At 42.3% G+C, this 26,094-nt stretch overlaps 1 long non-coding RNA gene across 1 annotated transcript in view; it reads right to left on the bottom strand.

Moving 5' to 3' along the window:
- The window catches only part of LOC146072535 (uncharacterized), a 39,036-nt gene extending 14,735 nt beyond the window's left edge, over nucleotides 1-24,301 (bottom strand). Inside the window, exons 1-2 of the long non-coding RNA XR_014473169.1 lie at nucleotides 24,191-24,301; nucleotides 21,506-21,577 (exon numbers count right to left, since the gene is read on the bottom strand). This is a non-coding gene — a long non-coding RNA (uncharacterized LOC146072535). The remainder of the gene's footprint in view (nucleotides 1-21,505; nucleotides 21,578-24,190) is intronic.
- Nucleotides 24,302-26,094: the final 1,793 nt, after the last annotated feature.

Here is a 26,094-nt window from a genome sequence, read left to right as displayed (position 1 = left end):
AAAATAAAATATACCTGGTGATATTGGTGTCAGTAAAGAAAAAGTTGGATTCCTGTGAGAACATATATACATTTGCTAGCGACGGGGCCACATTGGACCCCATCGCACATCCGGTCAGCTGTAAATAAAAATTACCGTTGTGCAAAAAATAATTTTTCGTTAGTATAAATTTCAATAAAGACAAAAATAAAGGTATATGCAAACGATCAAAATTATTAGAAATGAGGAAAGCACGCATCACAGACAGACCCTCAGCATGGGGGATAACTGTATACAAATTGGAGACTTCCATAGTACTTAGCAAAGCAGTGGCTGGAATATTACCCAAAAGATTTAGTTTGTTTAGTAATTGGGTAGTGTCCTTTAAGAAATACGGCTGGGACATGACAACAGGTTGGATCAGGGTATCTAGGAATTGTGAAATGGGTTGACAGAGGGAACCATGTGCAGAAATGATGGGGCGGACCGGAGGGTTATTGCTGTCTTTGTGGATCTTTGGAATTGAATATATGACGGGGGTGATAGGAAAATCGGAGGATAATGACTTCAAGACTTTGGTGCTAATGTGGCCTTCTTCAGTTGCATTCTTAAGGATCTGGTCAAGTTCTTTCTTAAAGCTGGCAGTAGGATCACCTGGTAATTTTCTATAAGTTTTGGCATCCGCCAAATGTAGATCTAAATTGCAGACATATTGTGCACGGTCCTGGATAACTATCCCGTCCCCTTTGTCCGCCGGGCGGATAATGATATCCTGTCGATTCGATAAAGCTTGTAACGCTTGATATTCCTGCTTGGATAGGTTACGGTGATGGTCTGGTTGTACTGTGTTCAATTGGCTAATTGAACCATCCAGTAGTCGCGAAAAGCTTTTTAATGACGGATTTTGGGAGGGCGGGTCAAAAGTGGACTTACTATGGGACCGGAGAAAGTCTTGATGTCTGTCCGGAGTAGCATTTGGGGCCTGAAATTGAAAAAATTCTTTAACACCTAGATTACGATTAAATCGATGTAGGTCGATTTTCCACTCTATTTCTTTATGTCGAGTGGTGGGCACGAATGATAGGCCTCTTGATAGCACATCATATTCGTTAGAGGTCAAAGGTGTCGAAGATAGATTGAAGATTAATTTTTGTTTTTGTTTATGGGCGGTTTTGTGGAGCCTTTCCGTTTGCCCTCCACGGCGGGTGGGTCCGGAGCTGGGCCTCAGGCTCGGGTGGCTCGCCCTAAAGGGATGTTAGTTGATGTTGTGGGATCGTCTGAGTCCGGGAAATTGAAGTCACTATCACTATTGGACCCAGCCGGGTCTCTGCGATTTTTCCACTGGGGTCTGGGGCGATTCTTGAACCTGGGGTTGGTAGGTTGAGTTCCGCTTAACCAGCGGTAAACTCTGGATTCTTCATAATCACTTTGGACTGTAAGTAATTTCTTTTTCTTGAATCGCTCCAGATCTTGTTTGTATGCTGTTATTTGTGACTCCAATTTGGACCATAGAGCAGTGTGTTTTTTGTCCTCCAAGGTGCTTTGATGTAGGGACTTGAAGATGTTGATTTTAACTCTGGTGCTCTGTAGAGACTTGCCTGCCTCCTCGATCACCAGGATCATTAAGTCCAGACTACATTTATTGAGGACTGATATCCACTTATAACAGAACTCGCACTGTTCCTCCCAATGGTCGGTGTATTTGAAATGCGGAATCCGCGGGGGATTTGTGCACTGCGGTAATAGCTGGACAATGACGTCCCATGTAGCAAACAATCGACTTCCTTTTTTTGAAGCTTCAATAAAGTATGATAGATGTCATCAGGGGTATCTGTTGACGTGGCTCCTGTGTCGACCTCATCGAATAGGATGGCTTGTACCTGGTCTGTGGACAGAGATAGGGTTTCATTAAGGTGTTGTTGTAGATCCAGGAAGGTAAGGGGACCCGGTCTGGTGTTGCCTGCTTCCATGTTGTAGGGAACAGTGTGTATGTCCTTACACCAGTCCTGTTAGTATTCTGCCGTATTCAACCTGGCAAAAAATAAACAACGGGGTGGGGTCCTGTGCCTTGTCGCTTAGGGTTCCTGGCGTGGAATCCAAATACACATGTAGCGATGAGGACCGGCACTTGGACTGATAGGGGAGATGGTGGAGGTGCCTTCCACAAGGTGTAATATACGAACGAATTAATCCAGGTAAATGGAAAAATAGGAGGCGGCACTCAACTTGTAAAAAGGTATATTCAATCACATCAGAAACATCGTGACAAAAATCAGCATGTGCGTCAACAGTTTCGGAGCTGGCGCTCCTTCATCAGGACAGCTGATATGTGCAGCATAGCAACATAGCAAACATCGTGCAGATGCACATATCTTGATTGTTGCGCTGTAAATAACGGAATTATTCCCCCACTATTAATTAGATGTTTTGAGCCATTCCTTGTTTTTAAATTTTTCCATTTTTCTCTTTTATATTAGCACGCAAATTACACTTGTAGAATGCACCCGTATGCTTTTTAGCAACGCGCATTCCTTATTGTCCTGTCACAGCCGCCGTCTGAGAGCCGGAGGAGACGCCAGCGGGTTGCCCTGACTACCACGCTGAAAGTCATGTGGCTCTCTCCCCCGCCGGATGCCGGTCCCCGGGCTCAGCGCGGCGCAGCAATCACGTAAGTGCACCTCTTGCTATTTAAATTGTGTAACTTCTGCCACACTTGTTTGTTTCTGCACGATGTTTGCTATGTTGCTATGCTGCACATATCAGCTGTCCTGATGAAGGAGCGCCAGCTCCGAAACTGTTGACGCACATGCTGATTTTTGTCACGATGTTTCTGATGTGATTGAATATACCTTTTTACAAGTTGAGTGCCGCCTCCTATTTTTCCATTTACCTGGATTAATTCGTTCGTATATTACACCTTGTGGAAGGCACCTCCACCATCTCCCCTATCAGTCCAAGTGCCGGTCCTCATCGCTACATGTGTATTTGGATTCCACGCCAGGAACCCTAAGCGACAAGGCACAGGACCCCACCCCGTTGTTTATTTTTTGCCAGGTTGAATACGGCAGAATACTAACAGGACTGGTGTAAGGACATACACACTGTTCCCTACAACATGGAAGCAGGCAACACCAGACCGGGTCCCCTTACCTTCCTGGATCTACAACAACACCTTAATGAAACCCTATCTCTGTCCACAGACCAGGTACAAGCCATCCTATTCGATGAGGTCGACACAGGAGCCACGTCAACAGATACCCCTGATGACATCTATCATACTTTATTGAAGCTTCAAAAAAAGGAAGTCGATTGTTTGCTACATGGGACGTCATTGTCCAGCTATTACCGCAGTGCACAAATCCCCCGCGGATTCCGCATTTCAAATACACCGACCATTGGGAGGAACAGTGCGGAGTTCTGTTATAAGTGGATATCAGTCCTCAATAAATGTAGTCTGGACTTAATGATCCTGGTGATCGAGGAGGCAGGCAAGTCTCTACAGAGCACCAGAGTTAAAATCGACATCTTCAAGTCCCTACATCAAAGCACCTTGGAGGACAAAAAACACACTGCTCTATGGTCCAAATTGGAGTCACAAATAACAGCATACAAACAAGATCTGGAGCGATTCAAGAAAAAGAAATTACTTACAGTCCAAAGTGATTATGAAGAATCCAGAGTTTACCGCTGGTTAAGCGGAACTCAACCTACCAACCCCAGGTTCAAGAATCGCCCCAGACCCCAGTGGAAAAATCGCAGAGACCCGGCAGGGTCCAATAGTGATAGTGACTTCAATTTCCCGGACTCAGACGATCCCACAACATCAACTAACATCCCTTTAGGGCGAGCCACCCGAGCCCGAGGCCCAGCTCCGGACCCACCCGCCGTGGAGGGCAAACGGAAAGGCTCCACAAAACCGCCCATAAACAAAAACAAAAATTAATCTTCAATCTATCTTCGACACCTTTGACCTCTAACGAATATGATGTGCTATCAAGAGGCCTATCATTCGTGCCCACCACTCGACATAAAGAAATAGAGTGGAAAATCGACCTACATCGATTTAATCGTAATCTACGTGTTAAAGAATTTTTTCAATTTCAGGCCCCAAATGCTACTCCGGACAGACATCAAGACTTTCTCCGGTCCCATAGTAAGTCCACTTTTGACCCGCCCTCCCAAAATCCGTCATTAAAAAGCTTTTCGCGACTACTGGATGGTTCAATTAGCCAATTGAACACAGTACAACCAGACCATCACCGTAACCTATCCAAGCAGGAATATCAAGCGTTACAAGCTTTATCGAATCGACAGGATATCATTATCCGCCCGGCGGACAAAGGGGGCGGGATAGTTATCCAGGACCGTGCCCAATATGTCTGCAATTTAGATCTACATTTGGCGGATGCCAAAACTTATAGAAAATTACCAGGTGATCCTACTGCCAGCTTTAAGAAAGAACTTGACCAGATCCTTAAGAATGCAACTGAAGAAGGCCACATTAGCACCAAAGTCTTGAAGTCATTATCCTCCGATTTTCCTATCACCCCCGTCATATATTCAATTCCAAAGATCCACAAAGACAGCAATAACCCTCCGGTCCGCCCCATCATTTCTGCACGTGGTTCCCTCTGTCAACCCATTTCACAATTCCTAGATACCCTGATCCAACCTGTTGTCATGTCCCAGCCGTATTTCTTAAAGGACACTACCCAATTACTAAACAAACTAAATCTTTTGGGTAATATTCCAGCCACTGCTTTGCTAAGTACTATGGACGTCTCCAATTTGTATACAGTTATCCCCCATGCTGAGGGTCTGTCTGTGATGCGTGCTTTCCTCATTTCTAATAATTTTGATCGTTTGCATATACCTTTATTTTTGTCTTTATTGGAATTTATACTAACGAAAAATTATTTTTTGCACAACGGTAATTTTTATTTACAGCTGACCGGATGTGCGATGGGGTCCAATGTGGCCCCGTCGCTAGCAAATGTATATATGTTCTCACAGGAATCCAACTTTTTCTTTACTGACACCAATATCACCAGGTATATTTTATTTTATGCACGTTATATTGACGACCTTTTAATGATTTGGGGGGGCACTCAAGAGGAGTTGTCATCCCTCATTAAAGACATCAATAGATTAGACAACCCCATCAAACTTACCATGCAGTGCAATCCCTTCAAAATCGATTACCTGGATGTGTCCATTCATCTGAAAGATGGTTGCATTAACACAACAGTGTTTTCAAAGACAACTGATAGAAACACGTTACTGCACCATAGCAGCCATCACGCACCTAGCCTCAAAAGAGGCTTACCGCGTTCTCAAATGTTAAGAATTGCAAGGATCACCAGTGATTATGATCAGTTGGACCAGGCCCTTGATCTCATTGTAAACAAATTTCTAGAACGAGGGTATGACTACCGACTACTAAAAAAACAGAAGCTGGAAGTACTAAATATCCCACGGTCTAATTTATTATCAGCTAGCAGACCCAAAGACTTAAAGAAAAAAATCCCATTTGTGACCACTTTCTCGTCCACCAGTGCGGCACTCCCACGTGTCCTTAATGCCACATGGCCACTGGTGACCTCTGACAAAGACCTACCATGTTTCGCACAGTCCTCCTTGATGCCTAGCTTCAAGAGAGGCCGTAATATCCGCGATATCTTAGTTAAAACAAACCTTACTCCATCTTTGCCCAGTGGTACACAAAGTAAAGCACCAGGGTGTTACAGTTGCCCCAACTGCGAGGCCTGCCGATATTTAGACACAGGATCCTTCTTCAAACATCCAAGATCTGGCCATAAATATTCTATAAAACAAGTAGTCACATGCACTACCCCATATGTGATATACATTATTAAATGTATATGTGGGCTCTACTATGTCGGCCAGACCAGCCGCCCCTTCAAAGAAAGGGCAGCGGCACACCGGTCCGCTATAAAAAATTGCCTAGCTGGTAAAGATATCGACCAACCGGTCGCCCGCCATTTTAAGGCCCACCAACATACGTTAGCGAGTTTACGCTACCAAATAATAGAACATGTCCCCATGCCAATACGTGGAGGAGACCGACATAAACGTTTGTTGCAACGCGAAACATATTGGATCCATGTCCTGGATACTGCAGCACCCCACGGCCTAAATGAAAAAACATCTCTTAACATCTTTTTTTAAAACATTAGTCCACTTCTAAATCTTCTGTCATAAAAACATTCCATACTGTGTGGCAGAGACAAAAAACGGTTTCATTTTTTATGTGCGTTATAGAGATTATATTGTAAAATGGTTATACACCTTAAAAGCTTAATCTATAAATAAAATATAGATAAAATCATTAAAATATAGCACTAATTGATAGCTAGGATAGATTAACAAGTCCCCGGGTAAACTCATATAAATTCGCAGGTGACTTTCACCGTTAGTGGGTATAGTGTTCCGTTAATATAAACATGCTGTAAAGTCTTGTATATTTTTAAATGTACTGTATCTAGGCATATGTCGACATATACAATGTCAACATGAGATGCACATATGTTGATTGTTGCGCTGTAAATAACGGAATTATTCCCCCACTATTAATTAGATGTTTTGAGCCATTCCTTGTTTTTAAATTTTTCCATTTTTCTCTTTTATATTAGCACGCAAATTACACTTGTAGAATGCACCCGTATGCTGTTTAGCAACGCGCATTCCTTATTGTCCTGTCACAGCCGCCGTCTGAGAGCCGGAGGAGACGCCAGCGGGTTGCCCTGACTACCACGCTGACGCTGGAAGTCATGTGGCTCTCTCCCCCGCCGGATGCCGGTCCCCGGGCTCAGCGCGGCGCAGCAATCACGTAAGTGCACCTCTTGCTATTTAAATTGTGTAACTTCTGCCACACTTGTTTGTTTCTGCACGATGTTTGCTATGTTGCTATGCTGCACATATCAGCTGTCCTGATGAAGGAGCGCCAGCTCCGAAACTGTTGACGCACATGCTGATTTTTGTCACGATGTTTCTGATGTGATTGAATATACCTTTTTACAAGTTGAGTGCCGCCTCCTATTTTTCCATTTACCTGGATTAATTCGTTCGTATATTACACCTTGTGGAAGGCACCTCCACCATCTCCCCTATCAGTCCAAGTGCCGGTCCTCATCGCTACATATATATATATATATATATATATATATATATATATATATATATATATATAGCATGACCATGAGTCAAGGCTGCACACACAAGGCAATCCAGAGAGTGCTGGAGCTCACAAATTGGTCAAAATACAAAAATGCATTGGAGAGCCAGCAACATCCAAAAAATATTTATTTAATTAATAGGCATAATAGTGCAAATCGGAATAAAAAGAGGTTTAAAAATGCAGGAGGAAAACGTCTACTTAGCATTTGAGTAGGAAGGCATAATCACTGCGTTCATCCTCCAACAACCAGTCATCACACCCGACAGGCTGTTTCGGTGCTTCTCAGCACCTTAGTCATGGGCAACTGACTGAGCTCTCCCAAACAATCTAATATACCCATAGCACCAATCAACATAAGTCCCCTCACCTGTATAAGAGCGGTAAAACGAACAGGTACACACTGACAAGCTGCAGCGCGGCTTCCGGTCGTCACGGCAACCAGCAACGCCGGAAGACAGGCGGAAATGACGTCAGGTCTCCTAGCGACCGTCATACACAGGCCGCTGCAGCGGAAGTCAGGTGACCGCTGGAGGGAGCTGAGCGTCATAGCAACAAAACAAGCTATGCGCTCGCTCGTTCCGACTGACTATACAGCGGAGACAAACCAATGTGTCTCAATAACGCTGTTACTGATGTCAGACGGACTTAGGTAATATAAAAAATACGGTGAGGTGTAAACCTTTGCTGAGAGCGTGCGAGGGCACACAGATTGCCTGGGCAACGCTGACACATACACAAGCATGGACATAGACATAACAATAGCAACACGGAGGACATCAAAAGCAATCAAAAAGTACAAAAGCACATAATATACGCAAAAAGTAACAAGAAAGAGAAGGGAAAAGGGGAGCATATAGAAGAACTACAATGGACACAAGTTCCATAGAGGCAGAACATAGAAAATAAATCTGCGCACATTATCATATGAACACCACCATCACTAAATGTATATTATTATTACTACAAAAAGCAATGTAGTGACTGGTATTCGTTCAAGCCATTAGGGGTTAAGCACTTAAGTCAGTGAATCCATAGGCATTCCCTTTGGAGAAGGAGTTTATCGCGATCACCTCCGCGCCTCAAAGGAGGTATATGATCAATAGGCATAATAGAAAAGTCACGCATAGAATGTCGCATGGTGGCAAAGTGGCGTGCCACTGGGGGTGTGTTGCCATCAATTTTGGTAAACGCCTTTTTTATGGACGAGCGATGGCCTGCAACTCGTTCCTTTAGGAGCCGGATCGTTTTGCCCACGTACACCAATAGGCAAGGGCACACAATGGCATAGATGACAAAACGGCTGTCACAGTTGAGGTGGTGTCTGATGTCATATGCTTGTCCTGTTTTAGGATCAATGAACTTATCTCCCAACCTCAAAAACTGGCAGTTCACACAGCCGTGACATTTGGTAACCCCATTTTTTGTTTGTAGCCAGGTTTTGTTTTTAATCGGTCCAATATCTGATGGGGCTAGGACGTCCCGTAAATTGCGGCTTCTCTTGTAGCAAAAAAGAGGTTTCTGCACACAATAGCGTCCAATGGCTACATCCGATTGCACAATATGCCAATGTCTTAATATTGTTTTTCGAACATGCGCTGAAGCGACAGAATATGTACTAGAAAAGATGAGTCTGTCCTTTTCTAGGCTTTTATCACGCTTGACAAATGCCTGGTCCCGCGAAGTCTCCAGACATCGTGTCACTGCCTCTGATACTTCATTGGCATCATAGCCGCGCTCCAAAAAACGGTCACCCATCTCCAAGAGAGCCTGTGGTAGAATGTCTCTATCTGAAGTGATACGTACTACCCTTAGTAGTTGTGATAGAGGTAATCCCTTTTTCAATGGTGAAGGGTGAAACGAATCAGCTGATAGCAACGAATTTTTATCAGTCGCTTTCCTAAAAATGGTGGTTTTGATGCCATCACTGGTTTTGGTCACACATACATCTAAATAACTGATCGTGGTCTCACTAAATGAGACCGTGAATCTGATGGTGGTGTTCAAAGAGTTAAGGACATCTATGAACTCGGTCAAGGCCTGGACACCTCCAGTCCACACCAAAAATAAATCATCGATATAACGAACGTAAAAATGAATAAAACCTGAAAAAATAGAATTGGCCATAATGTGTTGTTTCTCATATAAACTCATATATAAATTAGCGTAAGAGGGCGCCATGTTTGAGCCCATGGCGGTCCCTCTTAGCTGCAAATAAAAAGAGTTCTGGAACAAAAAATAATTCTTTTTCAAAATAATATCCATCAGTAATAACAAAAACTCAATCGGTGGACCAATGTAGTGTGGACTGGAGGTGAGCAGCGCCCGGACCGAGTCCATACCGTCCTCATGTGCAATATTCGTATATAGACTAGCTATGTCGAGAGTTACAAGCAGGCTAGACTCCGGTAAAGTGCCAAGTGCTTCAAGTTTACGAATGAAATCATTAGAATCTTTCAAAAAATAATCAATGTGTTGTACAACTGGCTGTAACCAAAAATCAACAAACTGTGACAGGGGCTGAAATAAAGAACCAACTGAGGAAATAATAGGTCTACCTGGTGGTTTAATTAAAGTCTTGTGGACTTTGGGTAAAACGTAAATCAAAGGGGTTCTTGGGTGTGTTTGGGTCAAAAACTCAGAAGTGGACTCATCAATATACCCATTGGTTAAGCCCAATTTTATAGCAGCATCGATCTCCTTCTTGTAAGGATAAGTGGGGTCATAAGTCAATAACTTGTAACAAGCTGCGTCGGCCAATTGCCTTTCAATTTCAGCGACATAGTCGCATCTATTGATCAACACTATGCCGCCCCCTTTATCAGAGGGACGGATTACTAAGGACAAATTGTCTCTCAAAGAATTGACCGCCATATTCTCTTCCTTAGTAAGATTGGAGAAAGACACTTTTTGGGCATCAATATAGCTGGATACATCCCTTCTAACTAACCTGACAAAGGTCTCGATGGAAGGGTTTAGACCCGGGGGGTCAAAGGTACTAGGTGATTTAAATCTTTTATGTACCTGGACCATCTCAGTTTTTTTAGAAAAATAATCCTTTAACTTCAATAAACGATGAAACTTAAAAAGTTCGGTCTCAAATTCAAATGAAGATTGCCTATAGGTTCTTACAAAAGACAACCCCTTAGATAAGACAGTCATCTCTGCAGTGGTAGGTTTATAATCGGATAAATTAAAGACAATTACGTCCTTATTTTCCGAGTGGGGTTTCTGCGAACGCCGCCTGGCTCCTCCCCGTCTGCACGGTTTTGTTGTTTTTTTGCACCTATATTCTTTTTCTTGGAGGTATTTCCTCCTAAAAAAGAATTAGTGCGTGAAAATTCAGAATCACTAGCCGAGGTGTCAATCTCAGAAAAATCCTGATTGGCGCGACCGCGTCTAGCCCTGCTTGTACTCCGCCACGGGGGTCTGTAATCCCCACCCTGTAGCCAATTATAGACACGTTGGTCCTTGTAATCCTCTTTTACGGTCTTATATTTTCCCTTTTTAAAGGCTAATAGCTCTGAGTGAAACAGGGACAGATTATTCTCAATTTTAGACACCCAATCAGTGTCAGGATCTGATCTGAGAATATCTAGACCTGTTGACTCACAGACTTGAATCTCCTTATCCAAGGTTTCTAAATCGGTATTTACTTGTTCAATAACCAGGATCATGAGTTGTAGTGAACAATCATTCAGAATTTGGCACCACTGCTTGCAGAAACTGGGATCCGATCTACCTATCGTCGGTTGGTTTCTGATGCGGAAGCCTCGGGGCACTAATTTTTCTTTAAAATACTGAGACAGTGTAGATCCGTGTAGGTGTAACTCCACACGTCGTCTTTTCAGTTTAATCAAATCAGAAAAAACCTCTGTAGGGCTATCCACATTGAAAGCTAGTGCAGCGGTATCATCAAATAGAATGCGAGAAATGTCCTTGGCATCAAAGCGTTTAGTGTCTGTGAGTTCTTGATGAGAACTAGTCATATCCTCCATGAAGAGTATTAAATCAAACAGTCCATGCAAGAAAAACAGATAATTGTGAAAAAGCAAAAAGCAAAAAAATTGTGAAAAACAAAAAATGGCGGTGCAAGCCAAACATAAGGGTTAATGTAGCATGACCATGAGTCAAGGCTGCACACACAAGGCAATCCAGAGAGTGCTGGAGCTCACAAATTGGTCAAAATACAAAAATGCATTGGAGAGCCAGCAACATCCAAAAAATATTTATTTAATTAATAGGCATAATAGTGCAAATCGGAATAAAAAGAGGTTTAAAAATGCAGGAGGAAAACGTCTACTTAGCATTTGAGTAGGAAGGCATAATCACTGCGTTCATCCTCCAACAACCAGTCATCACACCCGACAGGCTGTTTCGGTGCTTCTCAGCACCTTAGTCATGGGCAACTGACTGAGCTCTCCCAAACAATCTAATATACCCATAGCACCAATCAACATAAGTCCCCTCACCTGTATAAGAGCGGTAAAACGAACAGGTACACACTGACAAGCTGCAGCGCGGCTTCCGGTCGTCACGGCAACCAGCAACGCCGGAAGACAGGCGGAAATGACGTCAGGTCTCCTAGCGACCGTCATACACAGGCCGCTGCAGCGGAAGTCAGGTGACCGCTGGAGGGAGCTGAGCGTCATAGCAACAAAACAAGCTATGCGCTCGCTCGTTCCGACTGACTATACAGCGGAGACAAACCAATGTGTCTCAATAACGCTGTTACTGATGTCAGACGGACTTAGGTAATATAAAAAATACGGTGAGGTGTAAACCTTTGCTGAGAGCGTGCGAGGGCACACAGATTGCCTGGGCAACGCTGACACATACACAAGCATGGACATAGACATAACAATAGCAACACGGAGGACATCAAAAGCAATCAAAAAGTACAAAAGCACATAATATACGCAAAAAGTAACAAGAAAGAGAAGGGAAAAGGGGAGCATATAGAAGAACTACAATGGACACAAGTTCCATAGAGGCAGAACATAGAAAATAAATCTGCGCACATTATCATATGAACACCACCATCACTAAATGTATATTATTATTACTACAAAAAGCAATGTAGTGACTGGTATTCGTTCAAGCCATTAGGGGTTAAGCACTTAAGTCGGTGAATCCATAGGCATTCCCTTTGGAGAAGGAGTTTATCGCGATCACCTCCGCGCCTCAAAGGAGGTATATGATCAATAGGCATAATAGAAAAGTCACGCATAGAATGTCGCATGGTGGCAAAGTGGCGTGCCACTGGGGGTGTGTTGCCATCAATTTTGGTAAACGCCTTTTTTATGGACGAGCGATGGCCTGCAACTCGTTCCTTTAGGAGCCGGATCGTTTTGCCCACGTACACCAATAGGCAAGGGCACACAATGGCATAGATGACAAAACGGCTGTCACAGTTGAGGTGGTGTCTGATGTCATATGCTTGTCCTGTTTTAGGATCAATGAACTTATCTCCCAACCTCAAAAACTGGCAGTTCACACAGCCGTGACATTTGGTAACCCCATTTTTTGTTTGTAGCCAGGTTTTGTTTTTAATCGGTCCAATATCTGATGGGGCTAGGACGTCCCGTAAATTGCGGCTTCTCTTGTAGCAAAAAAGAGGTTTCTGCACACAATAGCGTCCAATGGCTACATCCGATTGCACAATATGCCAATGTCTTAATATTGTTTTTCGAACATGCGCTGAAGCGACAGAATATGTACTAGAAAAGATGAGTCTGTCCTTTTCTAGGCTTTTATCACGCTTGACAAATGCCTGGTCCCGCGAAGTCTCCAGACATCGTGTCACTGCCTCTGATACTTCATTGGCATCATAGCCGCGCTCCAAAAAACGGTCACCCATCTCCAAGAGAGCCTGTGGTAGAATGTCTCTATCTGAAGTGATACGTACTACCCTTAGTAGTTGTGATAGAGGTAATCCCTTTTTCAATGGTGAAGGGTGAAACGAATCAGCTGATAGCAACGAATTTTTATCAGTCGCTTTCCTAAAAATGGTGGTTTTGATGCCATCACTGGTTTTGGTCACACATACATCTAAATAACTGATCGTGGTCTCACTAAATGAGACCGTGAATCTGATGGTGGTGTTCAAAGAGTTAAGGACATCTATGAACTCGGTCAAGGCCTGGACACCTCCAGTCCACACCAAAAATAAAAATAAATAAAGAGTTAGATGTCCTTAACTCTTTGAACACCACCATCAGATTCACGGTCTCATTTAGTGAGACCACGATCAGTTATTTAGATGTATGTGTGACCAAAACCAGTGATGGCATCAAAACCACCATTTTTAGGAAAGCGACTGATAAAAATTCGTTGCTATCAGCTGATTCGTTTCACCCTTCACCATTGAAAAAGGGATTACCTCTATCACAACTACTAAGGGTAGTACGTATCACTTCAGATAGAGACATTCTACCACAGGCTCTCTTGGAGATGGGTGACCGTTTTTTGGAGCGCGGCTATGATGCCAATGAAGTATCAGAGGCAGTGACACGATGTCTGGAGACTTCGCGGGACCAGGCATTTGTCAAGCGTGATAAAAGCCTAGAAAAGGACAGACTCATCTTTTCTAGTACATATTCTGTCGCTTCAGCGCATGTTCGAAAAACAATATTAAGACATTGGCATATTGTGCAATCGGATGTAGCCATTGGACGCTATTGTGTGCAGAAACCTCTTTTTTGCTACAAGAGAAGCCGCAATTTACGGGACGTCCTAGCCCCATCAGATATTGGACCGATTAAAAACAAAACCTGGCTACAAACAAAAAATGGGGTTACCAAATGTCACGGCTGTGTGAACTGCCAGTTTTTGAGGTTGGGAGATAAGTTCATTGATCCTAAAACAGGACAAGCATATGACATCAGACACCACCTCAACTGTGACAGCCGTTTTGTCATCTATGCCATTGTGTGCCCTTGCCTATTGGTGTACGTGGGCAAAACGATCCGGCTCCTAAAGGAACGAGTTGCAGGCCATCGCTCGTCCATAAAAAAGGCGTTTACCAAAATTGATGGCAACACACCCCCAGTGGCACGCCACTTTGCCACCATGCGACATTCTATGCGTGACTTTTCTATTATGCCTATTGATCATATACCTCCTTTGAGGCGCGGAGGTGATCGCGATAAACTCCTTCTCCAAAGGGAATGCCTATGGATTCACCGACTTAAGTGCTTAACCCCTAATGGCTTGAACGAATACCAGTCACTACATTGCTTTTTGTAGTAATAATAATATACATTTAGTGATGGTGGTGTTCATATGATAATGTGCGCAGATTTATTTTCTATGTTCTGCCTCTATGGAACTTGTGTCCATTGTAGTTCTTCTATATGCTCCCCTTTTCCCTTCTCTTTCTTGTTACTTTTTGCGTATATTATGTGCTTTTGTACTTTTTGATTGCTTTTGATGTCCTCCGTGTTGCTATTGTTATGTCTATGTCCATGCTTGTGTATGTGTCAGCGTTGCCCAGGCAATCTGTGTGCCCTCGCACGCTCTCAGCAAAGGTTTACACCTCACCGTATTTTTTATATTACCTAAGTCCGTCTGACATCAGTAACAGCGTTATTGAGACACATTGGTTTGTCTCCGCTGTATAGTCAGTCGGAACGAGCGAGCGCATAGCTTGTTTTGTTGCTATGACGCTCAGCTCCCTCCAGCGGTCACCTGACTTCCGCTGCAGCGGCCTGTGTATGACGGTCGCTAGGAGACCTGACGTCATTTCCGCCTGTCTTCCGGCGTTGCTGGTTGCCGTGACGACCGGAAGCCGCGCTGCAGCTTGTCAGTGTGTACCTGTTCGTTTTACCGCTCTTATACAGGTGAGGGGACTTATGTTGATTGGTGCTATGGGTATATTAGATTGTTTGGGAGAGCTCAGTCAGTTGCCCATGACTAAGGTGCTGAGAAGCACCGAAACAGCCTGTCGGGTGTGATGACTGGTTGTTGGAGGATGAACGCAGTGATTATGCCTTCCTACTCAAATGCTAAGTAGACGTTTTCCTCCTGCATTTTTAAACCTCTTTTTATTCCGATTTGCACTATTATGCCTATTAATTAAATAAATATTTTTTGGATGTTGCTGGCTCTCCAATGCATTTTTGTATTTTGACCAATTTGTGAGCTCCAGCACTCTCTGGATTGCCTTGTGTGTGCAGCCTTGACTCATGGTCATGCTACATTAACCCTTATGTTTGGCTTGCACCGCCATTTTTTGTTTTTCACAATTTTTTTGCTTTTTGCTTTTTCACAATTATCTGTTTTTCTTGCATGGACTGTTTGATTTAATACTCTTCATGGAGGATATGACTAGTTCTCATCAAGAACTCACAGACACTAAACGCTTTGATGCCAAGGACATTTCTCGCATTCTATTTGATGATACCGCTGCACTAGCTTTCAATGTGGATAGCCCTACAGAGGTTTTTTCTGATTTGATTAAACTGAAAAGACGACGTGTGGAGTTACACCTACACGGATCTACACTGTCTCAGTATTTTAAAGAAAAATTAGTGCCCCGAGGCTTCCGCATCAGAAACCAACCGACGATAGGTAGATCGGATCCCAGTTTCTGCAAGCAGTGGTGCCAAATTCTGAATGATTGTTCACTACAACTCATGATCCTGGTTATTGAACAAGTAAATACCGATTTAGAAACCTTGGATAAGGAGATTCAAGTCTGTGAGTCAACAGGTCTAGATATTCTCAGATCAGATCCTGACACTGATTGGGTGTCTAAAATTGAGAATAATCTGTCCCTGTTTCACTCAGAGCTATTAGCCTTTAAAAAGGGAAAATATAAGACCGTAAAAGAGGATTACAAGGACCAACGTGTCTATAATTGGCTACAGGGTGGGGATTACAGACCCCCGTGGCGGAGTACAAGCAGGGCTAGACGCGGTCGCGCCAATCAGGATTTTTCTGAGATTGACACCTCGGCTAGTGATTCTGAATTTTCACGCACTAATTCTTTTTTAGGAGGAAATACCTCCAAGAAAAAGAATATAGGTGCAAAAAAACAACAAAACCGTGCAGACGGGGAGGAGCCAGGCGGCGTTCGCAGAAACCCCACTCGGAAAATAAGGACGTAATTGTCTTTAATTTATCCGATTATAAACCTACCACTGCAGAGATGACTGTCTTATCTAAGGGGTTGTCTTTTGTAAGAACCTATAGGCAATCTTCATTTGAATTTGAGACCGAACTTTTTAAGTTTCATCGTTTATTGAAGTTAAAGGATTATTTTTCTAAAAAAACTGAGATGGTCCAGGTACATAAAAGATTTAAATCACCTAGTACCTTTGACCCCCCGGGTCTAAACCCTTCCATCGAGACCTTTGTCAGGTTAGTTAGAAGGGATGTATCCAGCTATATTGATGCCCAAAAAGTGTCTTTCTCCAATCTTACTAAGGAAGAGAATATGGCGGTCAATTCTTTGAGAGACAATTTGTCCTTAGTAATCCGTCCCTCTGATAAAGGGGGCGGCATAGTGTTGATCAATAGATGCGACTATGTCGCTGAAATTGAAAGGCAATTGGCCGACGCAGCTTGTTACAAGTTATTGACTTATGACCCCACTTATCCTTACAAGAAGGAGATCGATGCTGCTATAAAATTGGGCTTAACCAATGGGTATATTGATGAGTCCACTTCTGAGTTTTTGACCCAAACACACCCAAGAACCCCTTTGATTTACGTTTTACCCAAAGTCCACAAGACTTTAATTAAACCACCAGGTAGACCTATTATTTCCTCAGTTGGTTCTTTATTTCAGCCCCTGTCACAGTTTGTTGATTTTTGGTTACAGCCAGTTGTACAACACATTGATTATTTTTTGAAAGATTCTAATGATTTCATTCGTAAACTTGAAGCACTTGGCACTTTACCGGAGTCTAGCCTGCTTGTAACTCTCGACATAGCTAGTCTATATACGAATATTGCACATGAGGACGGTATGGACTCGGTCCGGGCGCTGCTCACCTCCAGTCCACACTACATTGGTCCACCGATTGAGTTTTTGTTATTACTGATGGATATTATTTTGAAAAAGAATTATTTTTTGTTCCAGAACTCTTTTTATTTGCAGCTAAGAGGGACCGCCATGGGCTCAAACATGGCGCCCTCTTACGCTAATTTATATATGAGTTTATATGAGAAACAACACATTATGGCCAATTCTATTTTTTCAGGTTTTATTCATTTTTACGTTCGTTATATCGATGATTTATTTTTGGTGTGGACTGGAGGTGTCCAGGCCTTGACCGAGTTCATAGATGTCCTTAACTCTTTGAACACCACCATCAGATTCACGGTCTCATTTAGTGAGACCACGATCAGTTATTTAGATGTATGTGTGACCAAAACCAGTGATGGCATCAAAACCACCATTTTTAGGAAAGCGACTGATAAAAATTCGTTGCTATCAGCTGATTCGTTTCACCCTTCACCATTGAAAAAGGGATTACCTCTATCACAACTACTAAGGGTAGTACGTATCACTTCAGATAGAGACATTCTACCACAGGCTCTCTTGGAGATGGGTGACCGTTTTTTGGAGCGCGGCTATGATGCCAATGAAGTATCAGAGGCAGTGACACGATGTCTGGAGACTTCGCGGGACCAGGCATTTGTCAAGCGTGATAAAAGCCTAGAAAAGGACAGACTCATCTTTTCTAGTACATATTCTGTCGCTTCAGCGCATGTTCGAAAAACAATATTAAGACATTGGCATATTGTGCAATCGGATGTAGCCATTGGACGCTATTGTGTGCAGAAACCTCTTTTTTGCTACAAGAGAAGCCGCAATTTACGGGACGTCCTAGCCCCATCAGATATTGGACCGATTAAAAACAAAACCTGGCTACAAACAAAAAATGGGGTTACCAAATGTCACGGCTGTGTGAACTGCCAGTTTTTGAGGTTGGGAGATAAGTTCATTGATCCTAAAACAGGACAAGCATATGACATCAGACACCACCTCAACTGTGACAGCCGTTTTGTCATCTATGCCATTGTGTGCCCTTGCCTATTGGTGTACGTGGGCAAAACGATCCGGCTCCTAAAGGAACGAGTTGCAGGCCATCGCTCGTCCATAAAAAAGGCGTTTACCAAAATTGATGGCAACACACCCCCAGTGGCACGCCACTTTGCCACCATGCGACATTCTATGCGTGACTTTTCTATTATGCCTATTGATCATATACCTCCTTTGAGGCGCGGAGGTGATCGCGATAAACTCCTTCTCCAAAGGGAATGCCTATGGATTCACCGACTTAAGTGCTTAACCCCTAATGGCTTGAACGAATACCAGTCACTACATTGCTTTTTGTAGTAATAATAATATACATTTAGTGATGGTGGTGTTCATATGATAATGTGCGCAGATTTATTTTCTATGTTCTGCCTCTATGGAACTTGTGTCCATTGTAGTTCTTCTATATGCTCCCCTTTTCCCTTCTCTTTCTTGTTACTTTTTGCGTATATTATGTGCTTTTGTACTTTTTGATTGCTTTTGATGTCCTCCGTGTTGCTATTGTTATGTCTATGTCCATGCTTGTGTATGTGTCAGCGTTGCCCAGGCAATCTGTGTGCCCTCGCACGCTCTCAGCAAAGGTTTACACCTCACCGTATTTTTTATATTACCTAAGTCCGTCTGACATCAGTAACAGCGTTATTGAGACACATTGGTTTGTCTCCGCTGTATAGTCAGTCGGAACGAGCGAGCGCATAGCTTGTTTTGTTGCTATGACGCTCAGCTCCCTCCAGCGGTCACCTGACTTCCGCTGCAGCGGCCTGTGTATGACGGTCGCTAGGAGACCTGACGTCATTTCCGCCTGTCTTCCGGCGTTGCTGGTTGCCGTGACGACCGGAAGCCGCGCTGCAGCTTGTCAGTGTGTACCTGTTCGTTTTACCGCTCTTATACAGGTGAGGGGACTTATGTTGATTGGTGCTATGGGTATATTAGATTGTTTGGGAGAGCTCAGTCAGTTGCCCATGACTAAGGTGCTGAGAAGCACCGAAACAGCCTGTCGGGTGTGATGACTGGTTGTTGGAGGATGAACGCAGTGATTATGCCTTCCTACTCAAATGCTAAGTAGACGTTTTCCTCCTGCATTTTTAAACCTCTTTTTATTCCGATTTGCACTATTATGCCTATTAATTAAATAAATATTTTTTGGATGTTGCTGGCTCTCCAATGCATTTTTATATATATATATATATATATATAGTCTGTATGGAGCAGCACATCCGTCAAATAGGTAAAGCTGCGGTGCACGTCCAGGAAACCCAGTATAGGGACCAAATTCAATACAGCAATAGTGGCGGCACACGCTGAAAGCAAAGTCAGAGTCACGTCATAGATGTCAACGTTTCGAAGCTCTTTTATTACGCTTCTTCTTCAGGACAGGAATAAAAATACAATAATACATACAGACAATATATACCTGAATACCTCCACGCCCACACTTACCTGTTCCCGCGCTCTGTCAGCCACACCATCGACGTCATCAGCACTTGCCTGCAGTGTAAGCCAATGTACGCAATGCGCACTAACAGCATCACTCATTGACAAGTGCGTTAGCCTTGTCAATGAGTGATGCTGTTAGTGCGCATTGCGTACATTGGCTTACACTGCAGGCAAGTGCTGATGACGTCGATGGTGTGGCTGACAGAGCGCGGGAACAGGTAAGTGTGGGCGTGGAGGTATTCAGGTATATATTGTCTGTATGTATTATTGTATTTTTATTCCTGTCCTGAAGAAGAAGCGTAATAAAAGAGCTTCGAAACGTTGACATCTATGACGTGACTCTGACTTTGCTTTCAGCGTGTGCCGCCACTATTGCTGTATTATATATATATATATATATATATATATGTGTATGTATATATATGTGTGTGTGTAGATCTGTCATCAGGTAGGTGGTGTGGTAGGTAAGTCCAGCTACTCTTAAAGGGGCGACACTTAGGGTTTAGGGCCAAAAAATTAAATTATACCCCCCCCCCCCCCCAACTAACAGGACAGCTCCTTGGTTAGTGTATGCGACAAATGCACCTTAAAATTGCCTAATTTTTCCATTTGCATAAACACTGTGCTAAATGCTCTATATTTCCAAGAAAAACTACCATTTATTAGGAAAGAAATGGACATTGGTGTTAAATAGACATCAATAAACAGATTACCTAGATTAATAGAGAATTAATTCTTTATAGTGTAAACTTTTATCCATATGTACAGAAATGCTAAATAATTTCCTTATAAATATTGCCAAATATTTTTAAGCTACATCTGGAAAGCTGACCATTAGCATCTACTGTATATTGAGGTTACCAAGGATGCAGACACAAATACCTCAACGAAATGTGAAGATTAAATTCTATGTAAAATGAAAGTAGCTTGTGGAAAGCACTAAGAAGTCATTAATAGGGCAAAACTTTGTTTGGCAAGTGAATTGGCAGAGCAAGAATGCGATCAATTCAGCCTATAGGAACTATATATATATATATATATATATATATATATATACCGTATATACTCGAGTATAAGTCGACCCGATTATAAGCCGAGGCACCTAATTTTACAACAAAAAAACTGGGAAAACGTATTGACTCAAGTGGGACCCTCACTCGAGTATAAGCCGAGGGGGGATTTTTCAGCATAAAAAATAGTCTGAAAAAGTAGGCTTATACTCGAGTATATATGGTATATAGAGACCTACCTAATACACTAGTCACACCTTTACTTTTGTTAACATATATTAATGATTACCGGAGCTGCTTTCATCCTGGGACTAGTAGTATCTGGAGTTCTATAGATTCATACTGAATACAGAAAAAAAAAAAAAACAAGTGTGTCTGTTCTCTGCAAAGAATTAATTCCAAACACGCTCCTTGTGTTTGGAATTTTCACATTTGCAATTTAAATTTTTACAAAATCTAACTTTAATAAATCCAAGCCTTCGTTACAGTAGTATCAAGCAGCGCTGAGAGAGAATTTGTGTTTAAAAATATCAGTGTAAGACAACGTAAGGCTTAGGTTCCAAAAAATATTTACTATATATCTTCACCTTTTCATGCTTCACTTCTCAAAGACTGATGGGAAAAGTGAGCAATCTGGACTTCTTTTTACATAAGTGAGTGCTAAGAAATATAACCTCTTACACTTTTTGATAAAGCATGCTCTGGCAACGCATTGCAAAATGATAAATGAAGACTCCATGGCCAAACTGACTCGTTTGGCACATCTGAAGATAACCTCTATATCACATGATAACCATGCTATTTAAGAGATGGAAGAGACCGTAAGATACATACCAATATGTCAATACCTTTGGATACTCTTAAGGCTGAGAAGTTGATACACAGAAAAGCTCTTTTCCCACGATCCTTATAAATCAAGATGCAAAAACAAAGCAGAAACAAAACAGAACCAGTCATGTTGTATACAAATACCACTTCTACAAGCAAAATGACATTATTAATAGTTAATTTCTTTTATAACTAGATAAAAACAGTAAAAATTCTAGATTTTCATAAGGCTAAATAAACTTAATTAACAGATTTAAATAGAAAATAATTTTCATCAATGCAAGCATTAGGGGATTTTAAAGGTTCCCCACAGGCTATATTTCCACACTTTGTAATCATTTAAGTGAGCAATTGCCAGTTATGCCAGAATAAGTTATTAGAAGATCTGGGTTGTATGTGGTTGCCATGGTTTCATAGCCTGCAATTAAACAGTTATGTGCTTTCCTTCAGGTAAATTATAATTACTTTTTTGGTATTTATTATTTATTTATTAACAGTTTCTTATATAGAGCACACATATTCCGCAGCGCTTTACAGAGATGCTTTGAACATTCACATCAGTCCCTGCCCCCAGTGGAGCTTACAATCTATATTCCCTACCACATGTACACGCACACATAGACATTCTAGGGTTAACATGTTGGAAACCAATTAACCTACCAGTATATTTTTGAATTGTGGGAGGAAACCGGAGTACCCGGAGGAAACCCATGCAAGTACGGGGAGAATATACAAACTCCGCACAGTTAGGTATGTGTTTATGTAAAAGGTGGCTTCTAAATGTATTTGGCATCTATAAACCCACATTCCTGGGGATACATTTACAATTTACTGTAGATGCCCCATGGTAAGGCTATTCTATAACCATAAAACACATCTATAATGATTGGGCTTTTCACCTAACACTTGGTGCCTGATTTTTTTTTTTAGAGGGGCAATCATTTACAAAGGGAAGACCATGCCTTGTATATGATTGCCCCTTTTAAAAAAAGTCCAAGTTTGGCTGGCATCCCGCACAGCCACTCAACTTGAAGGCTATTAGAACTGGCCCTTGGAGTCAGATGTACTAAACCCTGCAGAGTAAAAAAGTGGAGAGTGATAAACTACCAGCCAATCATCTCCTCTCTGCCACATTACAGGCTGTTTTGGACAATGACAGTTAGGAGCTGTGGGTAGTATATCACTCTCCACTGTATCGCTTTTTGAAGCTTAGTACAGTACTTCTGGCCCTAGAAGAGTTGCAGCATTACTTTTAATGTAATGGGTGCACGTATGTTCATAAACACAACCTGCACATGTTAAAGTCACTCAAGGTGCACACAAGTCAGGTTACATTACCCCCACACTTTCTTTCGTCACTTAGGGGCTATGTATGATGCTGTACCTTTAAAAGTGTAGAAGTTGCTCATAGTAACCAATCAGCTTCTAATATGTGTCATATACATTCAGTAAAAGGATAGGTACAATAGAACCTGATTGGTTGCTCTGGGTAACTTCTCCATTTTTCACTCTTTTAAAGGATTCCTACACTCACACTCTTAAGAACAGCAGCTGAAGACCAATAAAAGCCACATTATTCATGATTGTGACTTCTCATTGCTCATCACATTAATTTCCCCTTCCAAAGCATCACACAGTAACAGATTACATTAGTACAAATATGTATGACTATTTAGCTGCTCAGGAACGGGCAGTGCCAGCAGGGCTCACTATCTAGTGCACTGATATGCTGCACTTGAGGTAGCCCCAAGATCGTGTAATACGGATCGCAGCCCTCAAGCTGTGTACACACGGGCAAAAATCGCTGGCAATATGGTCGCTGAGCGACCATATTGCCTAGGATTGGAGTGTGCACCGGCGATAAATCGCCAGGTGCGTGCTACCGTTTTCAGCCCCCTAATGGTCGCTGGTCAGAGGAGCATGACCAGTGACTTCCCCTGCCTCTTCTCCCGGCAGTGTGTCATTTTCATCAGCGACCATTTCTGGTCACAGATGAAAACAGGACACTGAGCAATATGATTGCTGAGCAATATATTGTTTATTTAGACAGCAACAATGGCAACTTGTTATGCTAATGATGTGCGAAACCTCCATCCTGTACTAGAGACAATAACCACAGAAACAGAACACCAATTATATTGGTTTTAGTGTAAGCTGTCACATAGAAAGGGAACTATTTCTGTGGTCGCAAGACCTTCTTTTTTAATACCTTTATTTATATTTCACCTTTTTCTATTCACCTGAATGTTTATTCAACACAATCTCAACTAAACCTGAAGGCCTAAAGTCTGAAGGCCATTATTCACTACTTATTAATCTAGCTCTCTCTGTGGCTTTTGACACTCTTGGCTATTCTCTTTTTATACAAACACTACAATCCCTAGGTCTTAATGAAACATCCCTTTCTCCTGTATCATCTTACCTATCTAATAGTGTTTGCTTCTCTGAATACACCTCCTCTTTGCTACCTCAGGTGAAGTACTTGAGGGCTCAGGGGCAGATTTATTAAGCTTGGAGAAGAGATAAATTGGAGATAAAGCACCAGCCAATCAACTCCCAACTGCCCTTTTCAAACACAGCTGATTGGCTGGTGCATTATCTCATTTTACCTTTTCTCCGCTTTATCTCCAGTTTATCTCTTCTCCAAGCTTAATAAATCTGCCCCTCAGGGTGGGATGCACTATCACTTACCTCTGCGTTGTTCCGCTGTTATTGGTGCCGTTGTCAGGATCGCATATGCTGTAAGCATCTTTAGCGAAAGTGCGTTCCTTGCAGTTCTGCATTACGCTCTCCTTCGTGACGGCATCTGGTCTCTATAAGAAAATACAGTTGTTTCGGGCATGTCGTATACTCAAAGACCCAGCAGTGTATGTGTATTCTTGTCAATTAATCGCCATCTGACTGTCGTCATTTTTCGATAGTGTAAGGTAAATTTGAATCATCCAGCAGTCGGGGAGGCGGGGACAGAGCAGTAGGAGCTGGGCTCCTGCGGGAAGCAGGCACTCATCACTGGGGAGAAGAGAGCAGCAGCGGGCAGGCTGCAGTGATGAACCCGCTTCCTAGTGCTGCTGCCAAAACAGGGGATGGAGTGAGAGTCGGGTGAGCTGGGGAGTAGCAGGCACATGAGCAGTAAAAACAAAAAAATAAAAAAGCAACAACGTGGAAGGGGGCTATATCGCAAAGTGAATGCATTAATAAAAACATTAAAGCATATGGAGAAAACAGAAACAATATCGGCGCATAACTGAGGTGGATAAAAATAAACATAATTCGGCATGAATGTAATTGCATCCCGCCATCAGCCTTGTGTCCTCTGCTTTTTATAGTCTAAGCCACGTGTCTTGTTAAACTAATTAACACTTTTGGACTTCACTATCATGATACACAAATTTACCTATCCTCACCAGACTTGTCACTAACTGCACTGGTCCATGTAACTAAATGCCTTTCTGCCATTTCAGTTTGGAAGTCAATTCGGTCTCAAAAGAACGGTACATGCCTCTAAAAATGATATCCAAAATACAACCATACCTTACACAAGACTTGTGCCTTCCCTTTGCTCCTTCCCTATAGTTTTATGTCACTTTCTCTGATCAAATTCCAGAGGGTGGAACTATGGAGTGTCACCCACGTATTCACTTACTCTATTTTTACCACACCTGCCCAGTTGCCAAAATCTGGAGCCCAAGTCAAATCACAAACACTGACAATTACTTCTCAGGTCTTTGTTTTTTATTCTGCCATTGCCCACTAGGGATGATATAATCAACACTCAAGGGCATACACATGTAGAAAATGTAGCTTATTTTCTTAGCGATCTGTCTAGATTGCTTAGAAATGAATCACACACATCGCTCCATGTATGCCCCATAGCAGTGGCGATGCACGGTCCCACGTGTTGCCATTGCCGGCTCCGATATTTTGTGCATGCACTTATTACTTAGCTGGGGCTAGATCATTTAGCACACATCACTAAGCACACGATCAGCCCATGTGTATGGTGTATGTACCCTAACACTTTACGGTGTCTATTTTGTTTAGGCATTAGCTCATTTGAGAATATAATAATATATTGTGCAGCTCTCAACTCTGGCAACAAGCCTTAGTACAATGAAGACTTCAATTATCTGTATTTGAGACACTAAGAACATTGGATCTTTCAATTTTTTAAAACCGATGTTGAGACTATATCACAGAACAGCATACTATAGTATCTCTATAATGGAAAGACAAATAGGGATATTAGCTAAAGGAACCCAAGAAAGTCTATGACAAGTCATTACAATTACTAGTAATAAGCAATGAGGCGATGGCCAGGTAGCGGGTATGTTGAACAGCAAGTGCATTACCTTTTATCTGGCCTAAAAAAATTACCGGCTTAAATTCACTAAGCTCCAAGATTACCTGCGAATGTATGTCTCAAAATGTAAAATATTTCTTAGCAAGTGTTGTCACAGTACAAGCTGCTTCATTGTATGGAAGTATGTTTGGATTTTTTTACCACTGTAATACCATTTACCTCAGCTGCAATACGAATATACAATTTAGAAAAAAACTTTCTTTTTTTTTCTTCGTCAAAGTTACTTTAGGATAGA

The sequence above is a fragment of the Crinia signifera genome, chromosome 4 (genome assembly GCF_055691185.1).
Source record: "Crinia signifera chromosome 4, ASM5569118v1, whole genome shotgun sequence".
NCBI lineage: Eukaryota > Metazoa > Chordata > Amphibia > Anura > Myobatrachidae > Crinia > Crinia signifera.
The sequence above is the reverse complement of the archived record's forward strand: the minus strand, read 5'-3'. Positions and strand labels throughout refer to the sequence as shown.